The 12652-nt window shown below is 45.0% G+C and overlaps 1 long non-coding RNA gene across 1 annotated transcript; it reads right to left on the bottom strand.

Moving 5' to 3' along the window:
• Nucleotides 1-9576: 9576 nt before the first annotated feature.
• On the bottom strand, nt 9577-10922 carry LOC144824817 (uncharacterized). Its single transcript, XR_013609134.1, has 3 exons — nt 10708-10922; nt 10510-10618; nt 9577-9725 (listed from the first exon to the last, which is right to left on the bottom strand). It is a non-coding gene; the product is annotated as an uncharacterized LOC144824817 (long non-coding RNA).
• Between the last annotated feature and the right edge of the window lie 1730 nt (nt 10923-12652).

The following is a 12652-nucleotide window of genomic DNA, read 5'->3' as shown; positions in this document are numbered from 1 at the left end:
TAGCTGAGTGCCACATTCCTTTCCTACTTCTCCTGGAATTCACAGAAATATGTTGAACTCTTCCAGGTGTAATTTTCTGACAGCAGGAGGACACTTCTAGCAGAGCCTGCACAGTTGTCTGCTTTTGTTCCGAGCAGCAACATGCAGGTGGGGAAGAGACTTATCAGATTCCAGCATTAATCATAATGAAAGCCAGAGTCAAGGCCTCTTTTTGTTGGAGTGTCCTGGCCTGAAGTTATCAGGAGCCTCACACCTATATGGAATGGAGGGGAAACAAAGGCTCACATCTTATCACCTCACAGAGAAATGCTTTTGACTTTTTCAGTTTCTGTATATAAGAGTTATGCATACACTTTACATCACATGTACAGATTATACATTGGCAATACATCATATGTGTGTACATCAATATAAAGGATGTGTTACATAAGATAGTGAGGGTTACAAGTTGTAGTATCCACATGTCCTTCATAGCTCACTGTGCCATATTAGAAGGATGACAATTTATGAACTGCAAGTAACAAAAGGATCTCTGTCTTAGAAACAGTAACCCACTTACCCATTTACATAAAATAAAAATCTGTCATCTGCGTGTGGCATAATGTGTTTTGCAAGAGACATATTAACCCTCTATGCGACTTTGATTCAAAACTAGGACTAAGCAAAACACTCTCTGCAGCAAATATATTATCCTCCAGAGTTATATTACCGTTATTATTCCCTAAGATTTAGCTGGTACACATAGATCTTGTTGGTGGGTAAATATACTCATCTGTGCAATGAGCATTGGTGGCCATCCACTCTGGGTCTTCCGCCTGCTCCAATACAGAGAGTCAAAAATCTGGTAGTATGGGTGGACTCCACTCCTATTTTTCAGGCCCAAACTAAAGCGGTAGCCGGGGTCTGCTTTGGGCTCAAATGTGGGCTTAAACCACTGTTGGGATTCTTCGATCCCTCAGGTGATCATTCAGGCCACAATACTATCCAGGCTGGACTATGCCAGCTCACTATACTTTTGGGTCAACAGAGCAGAGATTCTTCGCCTACAAAGGGCTCAAAATGCTGCGGTCTGAACACTCCTCGGCTTGCTGAGAACCTGTCCAACTACCGATTCTATCCGCAGACTGCATTGGCTGCCGGTGGAGAAACGTATCTAGTTTAAAACTCTCTGTATCGCCCATATAATTTTGAATCTCCAATCCATTGATGTTCTGGCTAATCTCCTCACGCCCTACATACCCATTTGCCAGCTGCTCTCTAGGGGCCAGCACCTGGCGGTTGATTCCCGGGTAAAGAGTTTACCGGCTGGAGGGCGCACCTTCTGTGTTCTCACTCCGAAGCTCTGGAACTCCCTTACTGTGAGTATCAGAAGTATCCAAAACCATGCACTATTCCGTAAAGCCATTAAAACGTATCTTTGTGGAGTGGCTAAGCGCCAATGGAGCCGGACGCGATGTAGAGGAGCTCCGGTGCTCGAAATCCCCCACTGCCATTTATCCTGATAATTATCCGCCACAGTGGATAGACGAGGTACGGGTGGACTAGGGTCAAGGGAATGGGACCCCGAAAATCCGAAATGATCGCCTAACCAGCCACGCTAACTTGTAAACGTGACTACGCAGCAGGCCCGACTTGGAACCGTGGGCCTGCATGGTTCATGTAGCCGCTCGCCGATGTAATTGGAGCGGATCAGGAGGGGGGCATGGAGCGCGAGAGAAGCGCTTGTTTCCGAGTAAGCGTCCCTGAAGAGAGGAGGACTCAGGGTGACAACCCGGGTCCCGCTGTGCCCTCCCGACTGGTGCTGGGGAGATATAGGACGGCTCCAGGAGGTGCAGAGCTCACAAAGACGCCGTCAGGAGCAGAGCAACAGACCAGCCTTGACTCACTGCAACTATGGGCTGCCAGCAGGTACGAGGTGCGACCAGGCGCGGTGCGTCCATTAGGGTGAGGGGGCATAGCCCCCCCGCCCGCAGCCGCCCGGAGCTCCGACATTTCTGAACTTAAGTAAACTGAATAGTTTACTTAAGTTCAAAGACCGACGCAGAGGGAGAACTGACAATGCATGCCAGCCAGCATGACGTCAGACCGCCCACCCCCTGGGCGGTCTGGCGTCATGTTGACTGACATGCATTGTCAGACAAGGGGGCAGCAGGCAGCAGCACAACACAAGTACGCATGAGTAGGGACGGAGGGCGAATTTTTGCACCGTGCCCACTCATGCGCACTTGTGTTTTAACTTGTTAGCGCATGCCCATTAGGAGCCCCTCGGTCTCCTAATGGGCGTGCTGCGGGTGAGGATTAACTGTGCCCTGGCACTGCAGATTGGCTTAGGGGTTGCTACTCGGTGCTGCTGTTCCTGTTCCGGTTCCTGTTTGGAGATGAGGTGCCAACGCGGACCAGGAGCAGAGGCGGTCAGGTAAGTTTTCTTAATGTTATTCTCCCTTGGCGCACCCCCCACCGTGACCCCCTCCTCCCGAAACCCCCCGCCACTCCCCCTCACGAGTACTGCATTGATTTGTCAGTTTGTTAAAGAAGATGAAGATAAGGCGTGTAACCACTGTTCAGGAGACCGCTTCAGGCACCGAGGGAAGATCAGTGCTTAGTTGAGTCTGTGTGTGAGAGACTACAGGCCTCAACACTCACTGTCACTCCCACATGTTATTGCGGCTTTTGGATACAACGCAAGGGTGGGCAAAGGGACTAAAGTGATGAGCTCAAGAAAAAGGCCAGATACCAAGGAACAGGAAAAAGTGGCTGAATGCCAGCACGGTCCCACTTTCCTTTGCAGTGTAGGCTGTTGCAGTGACAAACAGCCTACAATAACACCAGTGTCTGTGGGGGGGCTGCTTGCATTCTTGGGTCTGTGCTGAGCACCCCCAGCTGCTCAGAGGGCCCAGCTGACGTGGTGTTATGTACTGGAGTCTGTCACCAGGCAATGTCGGGCCTAGACAGGCTGAAAGACATGAAACCTATTGAGTGCAGTGCATTGAAGGGTGAGTGATGTCTGTGTGAGTGCAGGGTGAGCAGTGTGCCTGTGTGAGTCCAGGGTGAGTGATTTCTGTGTGAGTATAGGGTGAGGAGTGTGCCACAGTGCAGTATTTACGCCCACCACTTTCAAATGTCACCAGCCGCCCCTGGGTGCGACGCTCCCCACTGCCTCCGTGGCCTTGAAATTATCTTGGCAGCAGCGAGGTGCTCCGCTCGGCTGGAAGCAATGTTTGGGATCCAGAGAGATTGATTGATGCGTCATTGACTCAGGAGTGGTGTAATTGTGTAGCAGTTTTTTCCTCGCATCCCCAAAAAGGCCTTATGTGGATTAATGTTGCATCAAGAATTCCAGGCCAGCATATGAGAGCACAGAAGGGGCCTCAGCCTCCTCAATGAGTTAGCAGCAATTTTATCAGTGCTGGAAATATAACTGGGCAGTACCTTTACTACTTCAGCGAAGTGAGATACTGGCTAAGTTCCTGGACAGTGGAGATAACTACGAGGGGACAGTTTATGTGTTCAACTTCCACAGCTCAAACTACCTCGGTGGACTGGCGGATTGCGCCGCAGCCCTGGGGAACTCCAAGAGGACGCTTGGAGACCTGTGCTTGGTGCTCCAGGGTCAGGCGGCAGAAAGTACCAGCTAGGGACGGCAGAATAATTTCGCTGTAAGAGCCTGGTGGAGTGTTCCTCCTACACTCCCCATCAGTGACACAAGCAAGAAATGTCTGGAGGCAAAGGGGCCAAAACCACGTACCAAACAGAAATGCACAAATATGCCTCCTCCAGGAATGCTGAGACAGAGCGATCCGGAAATATCGAGGGGAGGGGTGCGACCGGCCAGTCCACTGAGGACCCTCCTTGAATGACATCATGGAAGCTATCACTGGGGTGCATATATCGCTTGAGGCGCAGATGGACTCAATAACGACTGAAGTAACCTTGATTCGCGCAGACCTACAGAACATCCGAGAGAAGGTCAAATCGCTTGACGCGGTCACAGCAGACTTGTCCCAAGAGTCTAAAACAATGCAGCAACAAATCAAAGACCTGCAAGAGAAGAGTAAACTGATGGAAAACAAGCTCGACGTCTATGAAGGGAGATCGCGAAGAAATGTTCATATATTGGGGGTGCCAGGATGGGCGGAGGGGCTTACACCTGATCTCTTTGTCGAAGATCTTATCACGCACCATCTTCAACCCACATATCTCTCAAACATTTTTGCAGTGGGAAGGGCACACCGGGTCCCACGTGGAAAGCCGAAGCCAGGGGCACCCCCAAGACCTACACTGGCCCATTTATTCAACTTTAGGGACCGCAACATGATTTTACAGACAGCCTCTACAGCTGCGCCACTCAGGATTGATAATAGTACAGTGACATTTTTCCCTGGTTTCACACTCAATGTGCAACAACAGAGAATATCTTTCCAAGATATCAAATCTCACCTCCAGAAGCAAGCATTTGCAATGCAATAGGTCTTGCATTAGGAATGTTTGAGCTATTGGTATTGTATATGACAAATATTTTATTTATGTGTTGGTTTTGAAAATAGCGAAATTAATAGCGTTGTCATTTACAATGCCAATACTTTTAACTTTTGCAAATGTGACACCTATAGCATTTGTAATGCAATATGTGTTGTATTTACATGACTTAGATGTATTAATATTACAAATAACAATGGCTTTTATTTTTTTAAATAATTAATACTTAATTAAAACTTATTGTAATTTATAATGGCAATAGCTTAAACTTTTGTGAATAACTTTTGGGAAGATTATGTTCAGTGCATTTTATTGTGAAGAAAATCCAAGAACAGAAGTGAAATATTAACATCTTTTTGTGACATTTGTAATAAAGCTTGAAACATTGAGAGAACATATTAGAACCAGTTGTTGTTGAATGGTTGCACAGATTGATGCTGTGGCGTTCAGTGGTGCTGAGTGATGCTGTCGCGTTGAGTGGCGCTGTGGCATTGAGTGGTGCTGTGGCATTCAGTGGTACAGAGTGATGCTGTGGCGTTGAGTGGTGCTGTGGTGTTGAGTGATGCTGTGGCGTTGAGTGATGCTGTGCCGTTGAGTGGTGCTGTGGCGTTGGGAGGTGCTGAGTGATGCTGTGGCCTTCAGTGGTGCTGAGTGAGGCTGTGGCCTTCAGTGGTGCTGAGTGATGCTGTGGCCTTCAGTGGTGCTGAGTGGTGCTGTGCCGTTGAGTGATGCTGTGCCGTTGAGTGATGCTGTGGCGTTGAGTGATGCTGTGGCGTTGAGTGATGCTGTGGCATTGAGGGATGCTGTGGCATTCAGTGGTGCTGAGTGATGCTGTGGCATTCAGTGGTGCTGTGGCATTGAGTGGTGCTGAGTGGTGCTGTGGCGTTGAGTGGTGCTGTGGCGTTGAGTGGTGCTATGGCGTTGAGTGGTGCTGTGGCGTTGAGTGGTACTGAGTGGTGCTGTGGCGTTGAGTGGTGCTGTGGCGTTGAGTGGTACTGTGGCGTTGAGTGGTGCTATGGCGTTGAGTGATGCTGTGGCATTGAGTGATGCTGTGGCATTGAGTGATGCTGTGGCGTTGAGTGGTGTTTTGGCATTGAGGTGTGCTGTGGCATTCAGTGGTGCTGAGTGAATCTGTGGCGCTGAGTGAATCTGTGGCGTTGAGTGATGCTGTGTTGTTGAGTGGTGCTGAGTGATGCTGTTTACGGTGTGAAGTATTGTGAGTTCAACGAATGGTCACAAAGTTAATGGTTGGGAAAACAAAGCCGGCGTCAAGGATTACGGGCGTCCAGCAACTACAATTAAGGAAGTAAAAAACAACCAGTGAGCAATGGGGAGGGGGGTGGGCTGCCTACTAAGGCGTGTGGCAACAGAGAGAGAGTGGCGCACGCTGGGGGATGCCTGTGGGAGGGAGGCTGGTGGCTTTGATGTGCACGTGCTTTTAAGGTCAATGCGCTTGCGCATTGAGCCTTGCTTTTCACGGGCACAGCATCAAATCGCCCGATGGTTAAGCTCTGGTTAAGCCCCAAAATCTCTCGCAAGCTCAATGCGCAAGCACATTGACAGGCTCGACCTAAAAAGGGGTTAAGTATGCTATGATATTTCCTGCAAAACTACGAGTTGAGGCCGAGGGGAAGGCCTGGTTTTTCGATACTCCAGAACTCGCCCAGGGGTGGCTGGAGGGTTGGAGATTAGCTAACGGCAACAGCACTAGACAGAGGAAAGACCAGCCTTCCAGACATGCAGCCATAGCAGAAACTTCCTGGAGGTGGCAACAGGAAAATTATAAAGAGGACTAATTGCTGTCATTTCTGATCTGGTCAGGTGCATTGGGTAAAGAGTCTTGTTGTTTGTTTGCTATTAGAACTCAACAGACCTGCACTCTCTTTCTAAGCTCTACCTCTCTACTCCTTTTCTATCCCTGTTTCACACAATCGGCAGTGGTGCGGATGGAGAGACAGCATCCCCCCCCCCCTATTTTCTTTGTTAATAGTTCTATATGGGGCGACAGGCACTCTGCATAGTTGGGGATGAGGGAATTGTTAGGCCCAGATTGCAGGGAAGCAGGGAGGGGGTATGGGGATTCTATGTCAGTTTAGTTTTGATGTTTAGATTAGTTGACACTACCATGCTAGATACAGTCACAGGAGACACAGTTCGAGCTACATATTTGAGGAGATTATCCACAGGTGACATCACTGTAATGCTAGTATATGTGAGAATGAAACAGGCGCAGATGGAGTTACTTAGTAGGCAGAATCGAGTAGACATAGAGATTGAGGGACTAGATGGGGAAACAAGGTATTAAGCTACTGTTGTGGAACATGAATGGCTTGGGGGACAAATTAAAAAGAGGGATTGTACTTCAGGTCATAAAAAGGCACTCATCAGACGTAGTGCTCCTCCAAGAGACACTCCTGATAGGTAATGCATGTGGGGCCCTCACAAGATGGGGGTATAAACTTGAGGCACATTCGACTTTTACAACTGGCTCTAGAGGAGTTGGCATTCTGATCAAGAAAACCTTCCCGTCTTCTATTACCGCAAATGGGAAGACAATCTGGGCAGGTATAGTGCATTAGCGGGTAGGTGAATCGTTAACGTTACTCTCCATGTATGTGCCCCAGGGCCTGCAGGCGGTGGCATTTCAAGATCTGGTAGACTTGTTATTAACTCTCCCGTAATGGTCTCTTATTAACTATTAATTAGATTGTTAACCACCAAGGGAGGCCACAGCTTCAAGAACACAAATTCGAGACTTCACGGAGGCAATGAGCTTAGTGGACACATGGTGCACTCTTCATCCGACAAGCAGCCAGTTCATGTTCCACTCTGGAGCCCATCGATCTTCATCTAGATTAGACTACATAATAGTGCAAGCAGCAAAGATGAGCATAGTAAGGGAGGTACGGCAAATGGCAAGAGGCATATTCGATCACCACCCATTATGGGCCCAGATAGAGACTGGATAGCGACAGGTGGGAAGGGTAGCACCAATAAATCCCTGGTTTCTCAAACACCAAAAAATCAAAAACGTAATATCAAATGAAACAGAAATGTTCTTTCATGAAAACGAAGGGATAGTGGCCGCGACACACATGTTGTAGGAAGCCTTTAAATGGGTGATCCGGGATCATGCACTCTCCCAGATAGCAGGGAGATGCAAGGAGAAGGCTGCCCAGCTGGTAGAGCTGGAGGAGGCAATCCTTTAATTGGAAGGGAGACTGGGAGGAGAGACCGATGCGTCAGTTAAGCAAATGCTGGAAATTAAGACCAAAGAATATAAAGACCTGGCCACAGAGGCAACCCGTGGGCACTATATGGCCACACAGAGTAAAATATATGACATGGGGGACAAAACTGGCAAATTATTCGCATGGTTGGACAGAAGGGAACAAGCTAACAGGCTGGTGGTGGAACTAATGACAGGGAAACACTTGACAGACCCACAAGATATTGCACACAGGTTTGCAGATTACTTCCATAACATATACATGTCACACACAACATCCACAAAATCCACAAAAGAGGACGCTTGCGCCTTGCTGTCGGATATCACTCTCCTGGTCCTCCCTGGAGAGGTCTCCTCTAGATTGGATGAGGTAATTACACCTACCGAGATCGAAAGGGCGATTCATGAGCTACAATCTAGAAAGGAGATGGGTCCCAATGGACTGTCTATTGAATTATATTAACTAGCACCCAGTACAATAGCACCACATCTTGCAGATATGTTCTTAGAGAGTCTGTACCCGGGGATGCTCCTGGAGGATCAAAGTGGTAGGCCCAGGGATAGCTGCTCTTCATAAAGACCGATATCATTGTTAAATGCAGATGCTAAAATCCTAGCCAAACTATTAGCTACCCGTCTATTGGAGGTCATCACAAAACTCGTACATCAGGATCAATCCGATTTTATGCCATCAAGAAACACCTCGCTCAATCTCTGGTGTCTACATGGAGTTATGGGCCGAATTGAGACATTAAGGGAGGAAGCAGTGGTGATGTCCCTGGACCCCACTATTGCTTTTGATACGAATGAGTGGTCCTATATGCTGGTGGTCCTAAAAAAGCTGGGCTTTGGCCCTAAATTTGTTGGCTGGGTGAGACCTCTGTACAGTAAGCCGCTGGCTCAAGTCGTGGTAAATAACAGAAAGTCAATGGCGTTTGAGCTCAAAAAAGGGAACCAGACAGGGTAGTCCTCTCTCCCTGTTGGTCTTTTCCCTCCTGCTCGAGGCCCTGCCACTATGGATAAGAAAAGATCCAGTCATGAGGAGACTGTGGTGGACGGAGAGCTGGGAAGACTGGATCTCTCTGTACCCTGATGATATATTATTATACCTGGCGTCACTAAGAGCTTCGATCAATAGAGTGCTGCATAGCTTTCTGAGCTTCGGCAAATATTCTGGTTACCGGATAAATTGAGAAAAGTCAGCCATCTATGTGCTGTGGGGAAACTTTCCGGTTCTGCCCAGGGGATATGAGATACAGGAGGCATGGGAAGGGTTTAAGTATCTTGGTATCCTCATTACCAGAAATCCAGCTCTTTATTACAAGCACAATCTTCTCCCCCCTTTGTCGAAGCTCAAACGCGATGTTCAACATTGGAGATCCCTCCCCCTGTCTTTACTGGGGTGAGCTGCTTTATTTAAAATGATAGCATTGCCACAATTTCTCTAATTACTACAGAATTCTCTGAGCCCCGTCCATGCAGATTATTTTTAAAGTATTGAGAATGCGCAAAGGGAACTACTATGGGAGGGGAAGCCACCCCAGATAGCGATGCGAAAGCTGACGAGAGGATGGTATGATGGTGGCATAGGGCTCCCAGACATCTTAAAATATTATTGGGTGGCACAACTGACGGCAATTTACCACTGCATGTATAGAAATAATGATGATCCTGGCTATAGGATGGATAGATGGCTTCTCCCCGAGGGGCTATATGTGAACAACAATTCCCAGGCAAGCACAAACGTAACTAGCAAGTACACATGTAGATAAGGTTATCTACAACAACATTCGACAACTGCTTTCTCCAATAAAATTGGTTTTAATTTCTTTCAAATATTCATAGGCAATTAATATGATAAAAATGCATTACAATATTCAAAATCAGTGCAGACTTCATTGTATCTATACATGATATGTCAAGATTAAAATTTCAGTAAACATTTTAAAAAATGATGGTTTCCTGTCGACGCGTTTCGACACGTGAGTTGTGTCTTCTTCAGGACTGTACCATCGATGTTCTGTAAAAATAATAATTATGAACATTTTTTTACTATGTGATTCTTTTTCCGGTTGAAGCAGTTTCCAATTGTTTATAACATGTTCATTGTACCGCTAGTCATTCTTTCTTCTATATATGATGATAAACCGCATTATTGCTCTAAGCATCTATGTTGAACCCATTAGAATGTGTCCATTATCTATATACATATGCATCTTCAAGATAAAACAAACACATTTTAGAGGCCAATGACAATGTCTGCATTTGTTGTGTAACATCAAGGAATAGAGCAAAAACATGCCTTATAGTTCTTTCACATTGTTGACATTTGGCATATACAGTTCAAATTGTCTGGTTGCCCTGGTCAATCGTTGATAGCTTCAAGACAAACTTAGGTCAGGTCAGGCTGACGTGGGTATATACTGTGCTGTATATATATTTCCCATTCACAGTTCAATTAGTTTAGTTACCCTAGGGTTACGTTTATAATTTAAAGGCAAAGTTGATATTAGGTCAAGATGGTATCAGTATATACTGTGCTGTATGTATATTTTCTCAAACACTACAAGGAGTACCCACTACTCTATGACAGAATTTATGATTTAAAAAAATATTAAACAAATTACTCATGCATTTGTACCTGCATGTGTCTATGCATGTATCAATAGATACACGCATATTAAACCTAGCCTATTCCTATTTAGGGGACAGATGTTTCAGATACTACAAGCATATATCACGGCAGACTGTCACTTCCCTATTTTCTAAAGCAATATTTCTACTCACACATGCAGTTGTCTCACCTTTTAATATGTCACAAAAAGTAGCGTAGATATATATTGGGTTTAGTTTTCTACGGGCGGATTTCCCAACAAAGTACTCCGATTGCAGAAATATCCAGGCACTTAATATCTGAAATGGTGTGAACACAAAACGTATCATATAAGGTGTTTTAGTTAAAATAAGATAGCACAGTTCGTTTTAAAAGCGGTGCATGTTACCTTAAGTATAGTGACTCGTGACTGGTAGCTTGTGTTGATCTGATAATATTTAAAATATCTTCTTTCCACTCTATGGTGTATCAGAACGCTGGGGACGCTGCGGGACGCTCGTATTACCGACCCTAAAGTTTAAAACATTTTCTATTATACACTATCTTTACTTTTCCTAATTGTTTGAGTAAGAAAGCCAGCGTTTCTTACCGACTTAAATTCCAAAAAGCCCCACCGGCTCAGAGGGTTCAGTATCCCGTGTGGACAAGCAGGGGGCCAGTCAGGCTTGACGGAAATGTAATTCGGCCGTTTGGTGTCGGGTCAGATAAGGGACCACTCTATGTAAACACCGGCAGCTGTAAAAATAATAAAGTCCTACTTTGAACTGTATATGCCAAATGTCAACAATGTGAAAGAACTATAAGGCATGTTTTTGCTCTATTCCTTGATGTTACACAACAAATGCAGACATTGTCATTGGCCTCTAAAATGTGTTTGTTTTATCTTGAAGATGCTTATGTATATAGATAATGGACACATTCTAATGGGTTCAACATAGATGCTTAGAGCAATAATGCGGTTTATCATCATATATAGAAGAAAGAATGACTAGCGGTACAATGAACATGTTATAAACAATTGGAAACTGCTTCAACCGGAAAAAGAATCACATAGTAAAAAAATGTTCATAATTATTATTTTTACAGAACATCGATGGTACAGTCCTGAAGAAGACACAACTCACGTGTCGAAACGCGTCGACAGGAAACCATCATTTTTTAAAATGTTTACTGAAATTTTAATCTTGACATATCATGTATAGATACAATGAAGTCTGCACTGATTTTGAATATTGTAATGCATTTTTATCATATTAATTGCCTATGAATATTTGAAAGAAATTAAAACCAATTTTATTGGAGAAAGCAGTTGTCGAATGTTGTTGTAGATAACCTTATCTACATGTGTACTTGCTAGTTACGTTTGTGCTTGCCTGGGAATTGTTGTTCACATATATTCTCTACCCTGACCCAGGATTGCTATTCGCACCAGGGGGCTCCTGTTACTTTACATAGAGTTCTCCCCGAGGGGCACTATACCCAGGTACTATACACAAATTTGGCTAAACTAAACTGAACAGGTCCAACCAAACACGCAGTTCAAGTATGGCACAAAGTAAATAAGAGTATGGGATGGGAGGGTAAAATAACGCAAGCAACCCCCTTGTGGGATGCAGAATAATTAGGCACTCTTAGACAATCCAAAGGTTTTACGGCATGGGACTTGATTGGCATCTCTCATTTGGGCAACCTGTTGGGAAAGAGGGAGGTGATTCTCTTCGCTCAGCTGCAAAAGAATATGATATGGCAGAGACAGAAACATGTCAATATTTGCCGATTTAATACGCATTACAAGAAGTCATCCCGAGGGGTCAACAGCTTCCCGAATCTTCTCCACTTGAAGACAGGATTCTCGATGAACTGATCAATAGGTAACAACCTAGGCAATCATAATACAGATTTTAAAAGATTTAAAAATTAAAAAAGGAAAAAATGGGCTACCAATGAATTCAAATTCTGATATTTATTTACAAAAGTATTAAAAAATGAACACAAAATTATATATACATAAAATGGACAACAAAGCAGTAGAACATAGAAAAGAATTTATAAACATCATAAATCACAACTCATTTATACAAAATTCATTTAAAACAAATGAAATGGCCTAATAATTCTCGACGCGCGTTTCGGCGACCAGCGCCTTCTTCTGGAGAAGCCAAATATGTTTATCTAAATACAAAGAATTAAAACACAGAAAACAAGAGGATTCTCGATGAATACATGCCCAAAAAAGCAATATCATTAGTATATTGTATTGTATTGTAATTGCATTTATATAGCACTTACTACCCCTGACGAGGCGTCAAATCGCTTTTTCGGCGGGCAGCACG

The sequence above is a fragment of the Lissotriton helveticus genome, chromosome 3_1 (assembly GCF_964261635.1).
Source record: "Lissotriton helveticus chromosome 3_1, aLisHel1.1, whole genome shotgun sequence".
NCBI lineage: Eukaryota > Metazoa > Chordata > Amphibia > Caudata > Salamandridae > Lissotriton > Lissotriton helveticus.
This window is presented reverse-complemented; position numbering and strand designations above follow the sequence as displayed.